Source organism: Gasterosteus aculeatus, chromosome 17, assembly GCF_964276395.1.
Source record: "Gasterosteus aculeatus chromosome 17, fGasAcu3.hap1.1, whole genome shotgun sequence".
NCBI classification, from domain to species: domain Eukaryota; kingdom Metazoa; phylum Chordata; class Actinopteri; order Perciformes; family Gasterosteidae; genus Gasterosteus; species Gasterosteus aculeatus.
The window spans coordinates 14,570,649-14,583,643 of record NC_135705.1 but is presented as its reverse complement, the minus strand read 5'-3'; the positions used below and the strand labels follow the sequence as shown (position 1 = coordinate 14,583,643).

At 43.5% G+C, this 12,995-nt stretch overlaps 1 long non-coding RNA gene across 1 annotated transcript; it reads left to right on the top strand.

Moving 5' to 3' along the window:
- Positions 1-6,720: 6,720 nt before the first annotated feature.
- Positions 6,721-8,813, top strand: LOC144388973 (uncharacterized). The gene is made up of 2 exons (XR_013453262.1): positions 6,721-7,875; positions 7,990-8,813. It is a non-coding gene; the product is annotated as an uncharacterized LOC144388973 (long non-coding RNA).
- The last annotated feature ends 4,182 nt before the right edge of the window (positions 8,814-12,995 follow it).

Below are 12,995 nucleotides of genomic sequence, written 5' to 3'. Positions count from 1 at the left end.
TAAGAAAGTGGACACCAGTGTGAATACTGGCTCCCTCCAGCCCGTTCCCACCCCCTTTTACGACTTTTAAAGCAATGCTTATCCTTTCTTCTCTCTTCATCCCTTCACCACTATCCTGGCGCATTGTTTTTCTCCTCTGTCCCACATCACTCCTCCCTACATCTTCCCTCACCCCCAACCTTCTCCCCTGCATCTGTTTGGTGTATTCCCAGGGGTGGTGAGGGGCCAGAAGGGTCCATGAATAAGTCATTAAAACGAGCCCCCCAGACTCTGTGATCATCACCAACCTGTTTTTGGACATGGTTCCCCGCCACCTCTCCCACTCCCTCTGCACCCCTCTTTCCGCATCCATAAGCAGTGAAAATATAAATAAATAAAGCCTCAGGGCCTTTGTGTGTGTGTGTTTAATGTTCATTGGCCTGCTAATCTGACATGGAGATGATATTGTAGAGGACAACCAGCCAAATTAGTTTTGAGTTCATATGCACCGCCAACATTCCCATTGGTCAGAAGCATTTTGTTACATTTGATAAAGTTTTCTTCACACTATAAATCAATAGATCAAATGCTCTGACAAAAATACAAACTAATTGGATATCTTTAGCTGTCAAATGACTGTTCTTGTCCCATAATTTAATTATGTACGTATGGTATATTATGTTTGTATTTTGTAATTTTCCAATTTCAACCATTATTAAATAGCTATATCAGTATCAGTTCACATGTATCAAAGAAATTAGTTTAATATCTTATTTTCTCTTCACTCTAAATTGGTCATATATTAGAAAGCTATTGTTCAGCTAGGTTATTACACTTGCAATTACTGGCTATACATATTTTTTACAACTATAAGAACAATTCTCTCCTGCCAAAATGAAAATGTGCGATTTAACTTGTATTATTTTAGTACAAAACAAAAATGAAACTGATCTACAGTAATCGTAACAAATACGGGAGATCTACTAGTTTGACTAATGAATAAAGAAGGTGGAATAAAGGTCAACACATGTATGATGATTATACACTGTATATATGATTTATAGAGTATATTCAATAAAAAAGGTCCAGCAATCAAAGGGCCTGTTGGGGCACCCCATGAATTATGGATTGTTCCACTCATGTCTTAGCTATTTCATGCTGATAAATTATAATGAGCATTATATATTTAAGGGATGGGCTGATGAGAAGGATGGCAATTGTATTGGATATTCCCAAAGGGTAATTTCTGTAGATTTGTCTTGCCAAACGTGTTCTTTTTTATTGATTTTTACAATAATGCATTTTATTTCTGAAATAATCAGTATAAATAAATAATTTACATTTTAGGCCTTAAAACTCATCTGGAGCAAAGAATACTAATTCACATGAATGTGCAGATCCCTGTAAAGATAGCAATAGCACAGAATAAACATTTTTTAGGTTTGCCTGGTTTGAGAAAATATATTTGTGTCAATAAAAAGAGTCTCTGGTTGGGGCGCAGGGTCAGTCGTGACCTTTGACATCCGTAAGAACAGGGAGGGTTCCAGTATGAAACTGAGAGACACCTCAGCATTTTTCATAATCAAAGTAAGACTATGATTACCTTATTGTGTACATATAACATGGATGTGCTGTACATGCAATGAATATCCCAGGTGTAATTAACAACACAGTCTATTCCTTGTGCTAAACGTCCTCCTGACATGTTGTGATTGCCTTAATAGCACTTTAAATAGTATCAAGCTACATGCCAGCTCTGCGAGCAAGATTGTACATTTTCATTCCAGTCAACATTGTGTCTTCCTGATTTCACCTTTTCTTTATATGTCCTCTCCTCTGTGTTTTGTCTTTTAACTCACGTCTAACTCTTTTATCATACAACATTTACAAGTAATGGGAAGCTGCAGAACAGTAGATACTCTACTGTGGGGGGTGAATTATTACATCACTTACTCATTTTCAACAACCTCATTTCTCTTTTGCTCTATCACACCCACACACACACACTGTGGAGTTTGTGGCCTATTGAATAAACCAGTAACCATATTCTTGTATACATTCCTGGCAGTAACAGTAATCCCAAATATCCATAACTACAAAACATACTCTTGTATACGTTTTTTTGAGATGTTGTTGTTTTCCCACATGTCAATACAATCTCATTTTGAGTAGCAAAATGTTCGTCATCTTAGCGCAACAATCTGTTAGGGGAATTGCAGTTTAAAAACCCTACAAGCCTAATTTGCACTACTTTAGTCCCAAGTGGCGACGAAAGATAACGGTTTGAATTTCTCAATACTCAGGAATGACGGTGTGATTACACTCACAGAACTAAAATAATGTTTTTAGTGTCTGATAAGGCCGACTATGCAACCACACAGCATAATTGTAGCTGTGAGGTCAGACCTCAGTACACTCCAATGTCGGGAAAGTATTAACACTCGGAGAAAATTTGAATGCAGATGTACAGGCTGTTGTAAATATATTAACAAATGATACAAGAACAGCATGTTTAGACCAGCCATTATTTGCACAAGTTAAAAGAGGGTTGTCTGTGCACACAAAGAGACCATTTTGATACTGCGTAGAAAGCCAGCAAACAGGCAGCACAAAAAACATAGTAAATTCTGCACAAATGCAACTGAGTATGTAGAGAACATGCAGCCTCTCTCTCACTAATGGACAATTTATAAAGAGAAGAAAAATGCACAATTCATTTCTGACTAGTTATACTCAGCAACTCCTCTGCAGGCTGAATCAAGCATGTGCACTTTTGCTGCTGGATGCGTACTAACACAGCAACTGAACTCTATTTCACTTCCCTGGAATCAACACAATCAAATAGTCAACTGGAAGCAGAAACAAACTAGTGTGTTTAACCAGTTAGAACCGGAATAACCCTGATGTAGTCCCCCCCCCCTGAGTAAGACTGTATTTTTGACACTTAGAACACTAAAAGAGTCCCTGCTGACATAATTACACAATTACTGAGAGCATGAATGTGACTATGTCACAGCCAGGGACTCATACGCCTATTAGGACATCACCTAGGTTTCACCACTGTTGCCGACCTTGTGCAGCAGCCACGTGGGTGTGTTTTACGGGGGCGGATTTATAGATTTTGGGGTCTGTAGCTGTCGGGGGTACCTTGGCTGGTAGTAAAGTCTGCTCCTGGTGTGTTTTGGTGGATACAAATGCATCTCACTGATGGTGAATAGCCGTAACTAGGGTGTGACACCGCATGTAACGGCAGGTGTATTGCTGTGGACTCAAGGAAGTGCTTGAACGTATGAAGTTGTTTGTTTGAGTAGGTCTCAAGCCCAAACAACAAGCAGCAACATCAGGGGCCGAGCATTCTGCCCATGCTGAAGTTTTCTCCCTGTTTTGAACGGCCACTACACCAGTCCTTCGAATGACCACAATTGTTTCTATTTGATAGAAAGGTGGGGCTGCAGCGCTCTCACGCCCTTTTCCCGCACTAAGGCTTTATTATAGTACATTAGCTAAAGCCCTTATAGTTAGATAAATAAAACAAGTCGTGTCAACGGTGCAGCTTTAATGCAGTTTGATACAACTTGCACATTGAACGGTTCCTTCAGGACCCACTTATGGCAGATGCGTCCTAATGCATGGAGTGCTAAAGTGGATGAGCGGCTGTGTGCCACACAAGACACGGGAGAGGGATAGCGGGAGGATAAAGGGAGGGGAAGCAGGTGGAGCGGACGGGGTGGAGGAGGAGACTTCTGCCAAGAGGGCTGGCTTGGCTCAACATCGGAGGGAACAGAAGGAAGAAAGAAAGTCTCACAGGCATTCCTCCTTTTTCTCTACCAATTTATCAGTGTCTGCCTTTTTCCCCTCTCCCGTTTTCAAACCGCATCTGGACTCACTCTTTTTTCCCTTTTGAACACCACCGTTGGTTTCCTCTCAATGCTTTTCTTTCTCTTTCCTGTCCAGACTCTATATGTCCTCTAGTCCTTCATCCTTTTCCTTCGTTCTTTTCATAATTCTGTATCTCTCCTCGGCACCTTCTTTCCACTTTTACCTCTTTGTGTGTGAGCTTGGCATGAGATCCCTGCCAGTGGAGTCTAGATTGTGCCGCCCTACTGAGAGAGTGGGTGTCAAACGCAGACATCGGTACAGCTTGCCAGGGAGATGGCACCACATTGAAGCCAATGGCTGCAGAGAAACATGAATATATATCTGCTGCCACCCACTCATCCAGGCCCTGATGTCTTTGGTTCACTTAAATCTGAAGGGATAACTCTGTTTTAAATAATACTTTTACACTGATTCAGCAGGAGGTTGGACTTGGCTGGTAAACTTACCTGTGAAGTGATGACAGCATATAGGCACTACTTCCTGCAATAAATGTCGATTTTGGTAATTTTGTGTCACACTATGAAAGACTTGTCCAACAGAAATCATGAATGCTTGGTGCACACTTTAACAAACACTCAGTATGCACACAGTATGCACTCAAAGATAACGGCCAACACCTTAACACACACACACACACACGCGCACACACACACACACACAAACAAACACAACAGGCAGCACCCTTCCTGACCCCCTCAATCCCGGTGGAAGCACCCCGAGATCAGACGGTGGCGTGTGGCCCAGGCCGGTGTGACGACGCTGCTCTGACAGAGTGTCAATACAAAGCAATTTACAAGCGCATGAAAAATCGACCCTCGATAACAGGCAATTTCTCTGCTCCGCTGCCTCAGGAGGCGTGTCCCGCCATAACGGAAAGTGAGGGAGGGATGGGAAGTGCAAAGGTGGGGAGGGCGGCGGGGGGTGGAAGACAAAAAGGAGGAAGAAGAGGAAGAGGAGGCAAGAGGTGATCATGGTCCAGTGGATGTGATTACAACCTGCTGTGCTTTAAACGGGGGACTGGGTGGTGGGGAAAATGAACAGCATCAAGGCAGGGAGGAGAATCGGGGTTGAAATAGGGAAGTGAGGAGCAGAGAAATCACTGTGATGAATGCGATGGTTGGATTGGGGACGGGGATAAAAGGAGTATCTGAGATAGAAACGTATCAGGGAAGAAGGAGAAGTAAGCAGTAGGTGCGAGGAGGAGAAGGAGAAGAGGTAGAAATCAACCAACGAGCGGACGACAGAAAAAAGTGTTAGGACAAAGAATGTAACGAGAAAAAAGGCAGGAAGGTGGATTGGGGAGAAGTTGGGGGCAGGAGTTGTTGCAGTCGTTGACAGAATGTGGATTGTGTGCGTGTGTGTGTTGACTTGAGGCCACAGGTGAGGACTGAGATAATGACCTCATTCCTCTTCCCTTTTGCTGAGACACTCTCTTCCACACGGCTCTATTCATCAAGCCCTCTATCTGTCTCCCCATCCCTCACTCCCTCTCTTTCCTCTAATTCTCCCCCCTCTCTGTCGAAGAAGCCAGAGGTCACACCTTCATCCAAACATACAGGAACACACACAAAGGAAGACATGTAGCAGTCTGTGGCTGTGAAACGAGTGTGTGTCTACTTTTCACAGGAAAACACACAAATTCGCTGTGTGGAGGCAGATGTATGCCTTAAATAGAAGCTGTTTCAAGAGAACATGCTACGTTGAAAAATAGTCAATTTTCTCTTTTTTCCTGTTGCCAGAGGTTGATCCAGCAATGAAAAAAGATTTTACCAACAGATCTGCACAGGTGCAATCACTTGTTGAAGTCCTTGCACAGTCTAAGGAGTAATATCAGGTTTATACACTTGCTGCTTAATGTAAACACAGTATATCAGATCGAGCAGGTAGTGTTTCACCTACATCTCACTTAACCAGATGGTTTTCATTCTACACTTTCAAACGAAACCAAATCACCTCTTGGCTCGCTTTGATTTCTGACTATAACCAATGTTTTGTTAAAATATAAACCAACTGAAACCCTAAATCAGACGCTGAATATTTTATCAGCGCTGTGTGCGTTCCAGAGCGCAGAGGAGAGGAACTAGAGTGTCGGAGCTCACCGGAGACGCCGCGGTGACTCTCACACTCGGACTGTGTGGAAGTAAAGCCTGTGACAGCTAACGTACCGTCACTCATTAGCAGTCCAAATCATACAACCATGAGAACATATAGGTAGACAAATAATAAAACTGTATTCACTTCTTTTAAAAGAAAGATATCCAGTCGTGGATACCACTCATCATGTTGGAAGCGTAATTTCTGTAGAGCAAATAAATACTGCGACACGTTGCACGGTAGATATTGTAACTGACATACCTAGTGGGGATCCGTATATGCAAGGTTTTATAAATGAGAACCCTGGGGAGGGACAGGAGATACATGGCCTGGGGGAAGTGAGCAGAGCCTGGCACATAATCAGCTGAAAGTCCACACTGAATGTCATTTTTGACTTGCATTTAACACAGTGTCTCGTTTAAGGACTCAGGCCCCACTGAAAAATAGACAAGAGGCCAAATGGCTAAAGGAAAAAGACAAACCATGAAAACGGAAAGGTCAGCATAGTCAGAGGGAAAGCTGACGTTAATTGTGTGAACGTGGCTTTCAATCAACACGCTTTTTGTGTAGGCTAAATTTCAAAGGTGAAATTAGCCCTGTGAGAGATTTTAACTGACAAATCCTTGATTGATATAAGTAGTATATAGCCTCTACTTTTGCGCGTGCATGTGACCTTTGACCTCAGTCACATGCCAGAGGGCGTGCAAGAGGGAACTTTTGGGGGGTAGGAGGGGTGGGGGGGTGGGCATGTGACCGCCGCCATTTTGACCGGAAAAATGCGTCATTGAACTTTTGGGGGGTAGGAGGGGTGTGGGGTGGGCATGTGACCGCCGCCATTTTGAAGTCATGCCCCGGAAATGCGTCATTTTACGAATGGATACGTAAACCATTTTTGACGATGATGTGCTTGGTTTTGATTGGAAATTTGCCATATCAGTGGGTGTTTTATGCGATGGGCGTTAGTTTTGACCGGAAACACGGGACTGTAGGAGGGGTTTCATCATATATATAGATGTGTTATTCACCTCCACCACCAACGCACTCATTTTGGCCTCATCCGCTGTTGCTGCTGCTGTTGCTGCTGTTGCTGGTTCCGCTACTATTGCTGTGCACACGGATTCTTTGCAAAATGCAGGCTGCATATTGCATGGAGCAGGCCGCAGAGACTGACATAGGTATGTCTACAGAAAATAGCCCATGCTATACAGATGTAGATGCTTCCCAGAGCCGGAAAAAGCGTGAGGGATGTCTTTCTAGAGAGCCGGCTGTAGAGCTAGAGCTGGAGGGTGTTTATGGGTACGTGTATAATGTTAAATACTATGATGGCACGGTCACTATGATTTCTAGAATCAAGGCCCAAGACAAGCTAGGAGGGGGTGTTGGTGAAACAGTTGATGATGAGGCTGCTGTGGGGGGTCGACATGGGTGTATGTCTGTAAAAGATTGGCAGCAGTTTCGATCAATTGTCTGCATAGATCTTGAACAATCAGGTTTTCTAGAATCTCTATACTCTGTTCAGTGGTATAGTACAACAGGGCCTAAAATACACCATCTCATGGCAGATCGGTACAACAGACGCCCTGACGATTTCATTTTTTTAAACGTTTGTGAAGACAGAGAGTATGTGGTAGCTCAAAGAGGCCGCCGAGGATGGAGAGAGCATCCGTACCCTCTTACCATTGAAGAGTTTAATATATGGTTCCCCCTCGTGTTCTTTGTTCAGTGGTGTGACTGGCCCGCTCTGCAAAAAGTGTTTAGTCAGATTGACAAATCTATCCAGAGAGACAGCGTCAGTAAGGCTTACGGGGCTGTTAGAAAACGTCTTGTTTACGACAATACACCGAGCGGTGTGCAACCTGGTATATCTACTACCATGTGTAGACCGAAAATAATTCACCCCTCAATCATCTAAAAGAATGACAGGTGGGTTATGCTAATGTTGTGTGTATATATATATATATATATGTATATATATATTTCTGTCACTGATGTTAATTCATGCAGAATCATAAAAAAAGAAAAACATTTTTTGTTTAGTCTCTGAAATCTCAGGGACCCAGGGGGGATGGACCCCGCCCACTTCTCCTTCACCTCCAGCTCTGATGGTTCACACCCCGCCTCAGACTCCGCCTCCCGGACCGACGGCCACACAAGAAAAAGAAGAAGAAAAGAAGCTCTGTGAACCTCACGAGGTGTTTAAGGATACTGCACGGTTCCTAGAATACCTTAGAATCGGGGTGCTACATCTGTTGAACAAGGTCTGGGTTAAATATAATATAGAGATCTGCTACGGCTGTCAAACAAATAATCCCAGTCAGAAAAACCATCCGTGTTTATATCCATGTGACTGGTTCTACGAACTACACTTTGATCCGCTGATGAAAAGGCTCTGGAATGACAACTTCATATCCGCCATCCTCCTGTTTATGGATATGAATGACCTTCAGGTCGATGCAGACCGCATCCAGGGGGGTGCGGAAGTACTTCTTGACGAGCTGAAATCTGGAGGCAATGCGGCTGAAAGTATCCAGAAAATGTATGATACACTGATCGGGGAAGATGAACTCAAAATGAACCAACTGAAAAAGCTTGGCAGGTTGTGGGGAGAAGTATCAAACCCGTATGAAGCATGGGAGGTACCCGATGATGATGATGATGATGATGATGCGACAGACATTGATGCGTAAAAACAATCTAACATGCTAAAAACAAAAACAAAATGAAATCGAAAATGAATGAAGTTCTTGAGTGTTTTTATAACTGAAAATGTATTTTTGCTTTTGCAGTGGGGCGAAATACTACTATACTATCAATCTGCTTGTCACATGTTGTACAAGAGAAATAAAATATGTTGTAACGAATGAACTGTCGGGCATTTATACTTTGGTATTATCATGGAAGGGACTCTACAGAAGATTTATCTAGACCCAGCCCATCCGGGAGGGTTAGGCAGTGTGTCTAAACTTCGCAATGCGGTTGGAGAATGTACCGGGGTGACGCCGTCACTATCTAGTGTTAACGAATACCTACTAGCGCAAGACGTGTACACATTACACGCCAAGGCAGCCGTACATTTCCCGAGGAATAGGGTTTTGGTCCGCGGCATTGACAAACAGTTTCAGGCTGATCTAGTTGATATGGGTGAATATGCTGAGGAAAATGATACTGTGCGGTATTTACTGACGTGTATCGATGTATTTTCCAAATATGCGTGGGTTAGATGTCTTTCTAACAAATCGGGCCTCACAGTCACAAAAGCCTTTAAAGACATTCTGAGTGACGGACGCATACCTGTGAAACTTCAAACAGATGAAGGTACAGAGTTTTATAACAAACACTTTCAGCGGTTAATGTCACAGTATAAAATTACGCATTTTTCAACATCGAACGAGACCAAGGCCAGCGTGGTGGAGCGCTTTAACAGGACTTTTAAAACCCGCATGTGGAGATATTTAACATCCGTTAATTCACGAAGATATGTGGATGTAGTACAGGAGCTTGTCGAGGCCTATAATAACTCACACCACAGGTCCATAAAGATGCAGCCATCAGCAGTCAATAAAGACAATGAGAAGGCGGTCTTCATCCAACTGTACAAGTTGTACCCTCAGAAGCCAGTATGCTTTAAATTTAACAAGGGCGACACCGTGAGAATATCAAAACTCCGCGGGGGATTTAGGAAGGGTTATAAACAAACATTCACCGATGAGCATTTTACAATATCAAGGTGTATAGCCCGAGATCCTCCGGTTTATAAACTAACTGATTGTGCAGGGGAATTGTTGAAAGGTACGTTTTACGAACCGGAGTTACAAAAAGTAATTATAGGTAAAAACAAGATGTTTAAAATAGAAAAAATTATGGATAGAAAAATCTCCAGAGGCAAGAAGCAGGTCTTTGTGAAATGGTTGGGATGGCCCGAGAAGTTTAACTCCTGGGTCTCAGAAAAAGACATAACGGATGCTTGATAAAAGACACATGCATGCATCTTGAGAGTTCACTCTTAAACCGGCCACCATAGGACACGGCACGATGACCCAGAATGGTTTTTATGTTACACTACCTAGTAACGCGTCTGCTCAGGTTTATCCTAAAAATCAGATATGGAACTACAGGACAAAATTAGCCAAGGCCATTGTTCTGAGCGAACCACATGAGGTGGGGTTGGTAGAATTCCAGTATCCGAGAGTGTGGTACAGTTTTCCGAAAACAGATGCGGTTGTAAAAGTGTACAATGGTAAAAATAGGGTTAAATCGGCCTTTACTATGGACATTGGGGTTTATGAGTCTATACAGGCTATTGTTAAAGCGTTTAATGCTCGAATCAGCACTAACACGCAGCTGGAGGGGGTATCTATGCATTATAGTAGTGTTAAAAACCGCGTATACTTTCTGGGGTCAACAGAGGATTCAACTATAACCTTTGTAGGACGGCTCGCGACAATATTGGGGTTTAAAGATGGGGAGGCTTTTCCCCTACCGACTACTGACAGATCCCACATCACCCCCTATCCCGCCGATATACATGCAGGTTGTTACACATTTTACATATATAGCGATATTGTCGACTATCAATTAGTGGGGGACAGCCATGTACCTCTTCTAAGATGTATAAATGTGGCTGCCGAACAACGACGCATACCCACTCTGACTTACGACAGGCCGCAATACACATCTCTCTCCAAAAACGTTATTGATGATATTGAGATATCCATAAAAAACGATCAGAACGGATACATACCCTTTTTATACGGAAAGGTCATAGCGAAGCTACATTTCAGACCTATAAAACAGCGTTTCTGAAAAGAAGAAAACAAGTGGAAGATGAGGAATAGCCACTACACACACGACGACGGCCGATATATGGCATATTATATGAACCAAGCCGGCGGAGAACTACCGGGATTTATAGGATCTCAGACACAATATGGCAATGGTTTGGGGGGTATATTTCGGGGGCTGCTCAGGATGGCCCTTCCTCTTTTAAAACGGGGGTTCAGCCTGGCTAAACCACATTTGAAAACAGCCGCTACTAACATCATCGGAGACGTTGTATCAAATATAGCCAAAGGACCGTTCTCTGGGGCTCAACAACAACCAGAGCAGCAGCAGGGTCACGGCATGCTAATACACACCCGCAGGGCTTTGAAAAGACCCCCCACAGGCAGGGGCGGTGCGGGGCCAGGGACCAAAAAATGTAAAAGGGATGGTAGGAACAAGGCGGGAGTCAAAAAGAAATCTGGCACAGCCCGAAGAGGTTCTCAGATAAAACGCGCCCGGATTTTGGCTAAAGACATATTTTAGAGGTAGAAACTATGGCGCTCATCCATAATCAGTCGGCGGAGTGTGTAAAGTCTGAACTGGATCTCTTTACTGTTCCTTATACACAAACGTCCATAGAGAAATATTCCTTCATCGAGATCCCGCCAGTCTCATCCATTACAGACAGAGGCCCTTTGGAGTTTCATATTTCGGCCAGCGGTGAAGATTACCTGGATCTGAACGATACCTTTCTGTATATGCGTGTAAAGATAACTAATGCGGATGGGTCCAATTTAGCAGCCGATGCTGATGTCGGCTTCATAAATTACCCTGGATGTACCTTATTCTCCCAGGTTGATATCATGCTAGGGGACAGGCTCATTTCACAATCTTCAAACACCTACCCATACCGAGGCATAATCGAATGTTTGCTTAATTACGGGAAAGACACCCTGGAGACGCAGTTTAGTACAGCCCTGTTTAGTAAAGACACCGCGCAGCATATGGACGAGACGTCTATTAAAGGGGACAACGAGGGGCTGGCCGCGCGAGGAGGACACACCGTTGAAAGCCGTATAGTGGAGTTAATTGTACCAATACATGCCGATTTGTTTTTTCAAGAGAAGCTGTTGCTTAACGGCGTTGATATTTCCTTGAAATTTATACGGTCAAAAGACGAATTCTCTCTGATGACGGCTGCAGCGGCTCAATACAAGGTCAAGATAGTCGCCGCTAGTGTATTTGTAAAAAAGGTCTCCGTAGCTCCGACGGTCCGACTGGCGCACAGCAGGGCTCTTCAACACACAAACGCCAAGTACGCCATCGACAGAGTAGCGCTGAAAACATTCTCCATTCCGGCGGGGACCCGAGTCTGCAACCAGGAGAATCTATTCATGGGCCAGATCCCTAAGTTTATTGTTTTAGGGTTTGTTGACAACGAAGGATACACGGGTAGTTATACACGGAATCCCTTTAATTTCCAACACTATGACACCGAGTTTTTAAGCATTTACGCTGATGGCCACGCATATCCAGCGAGACCGCTACAGCCACTCTTCCAGAGCGGCCAGTACGTGAGAGAATATTACCACCTGATTCAAACAACAGGTCGACATTTAAAAGACAGATCGCTGGCTGTAACACGGAGTGACTTTGGTCACGGTTACTCGCTGTTCTGTTTTAATCTGGAGCCTGACGACGGGCAGTCGGGGAACGTGTCACTAATCAAGACGGGGAATGTGCGCCTGGAGGTCCGCTTCAGAACGGCCCTTCCTCGTACCATAAATATCATATGTTATTCTGTTTTTGACTCCGTTATCGAGATATCAAACCAACGACAAGTCTTGGTGGATAACTTTTAAACACCATGAACACCATAGAGTTGACGAGTATTGTTCGAAAACGGGTTGTTAGGGGGGTCGATTTTATGGGCGTGTTAGCGTGTGACCAGCTGCCTATGAAGGCTTTGCGCAAGTATCCGGTGATGACTATTGTAAATACGCACCCGTCCAGCAGCCCCGGAGAGCATTGGTTGGCGATTTATATCACAAAATACAAGCATGGCTTTTTCTTTGACAGTTTTGGAAACCCTCCTGATTATGAACAGTTTCCAAAAGAAATAGTTAATTTTCTCAATTATAACTGTACGACTATGTCTTATTCTAGGAAACAGGTTCAAAATAATTTTACTACAACCTGTGGCCAACATTGTGTGTTTTTTCTATGTTATATACAAAAAGGCTGGTCTTATTCACGAGTTTTAACTTTGTACGGACCTAATC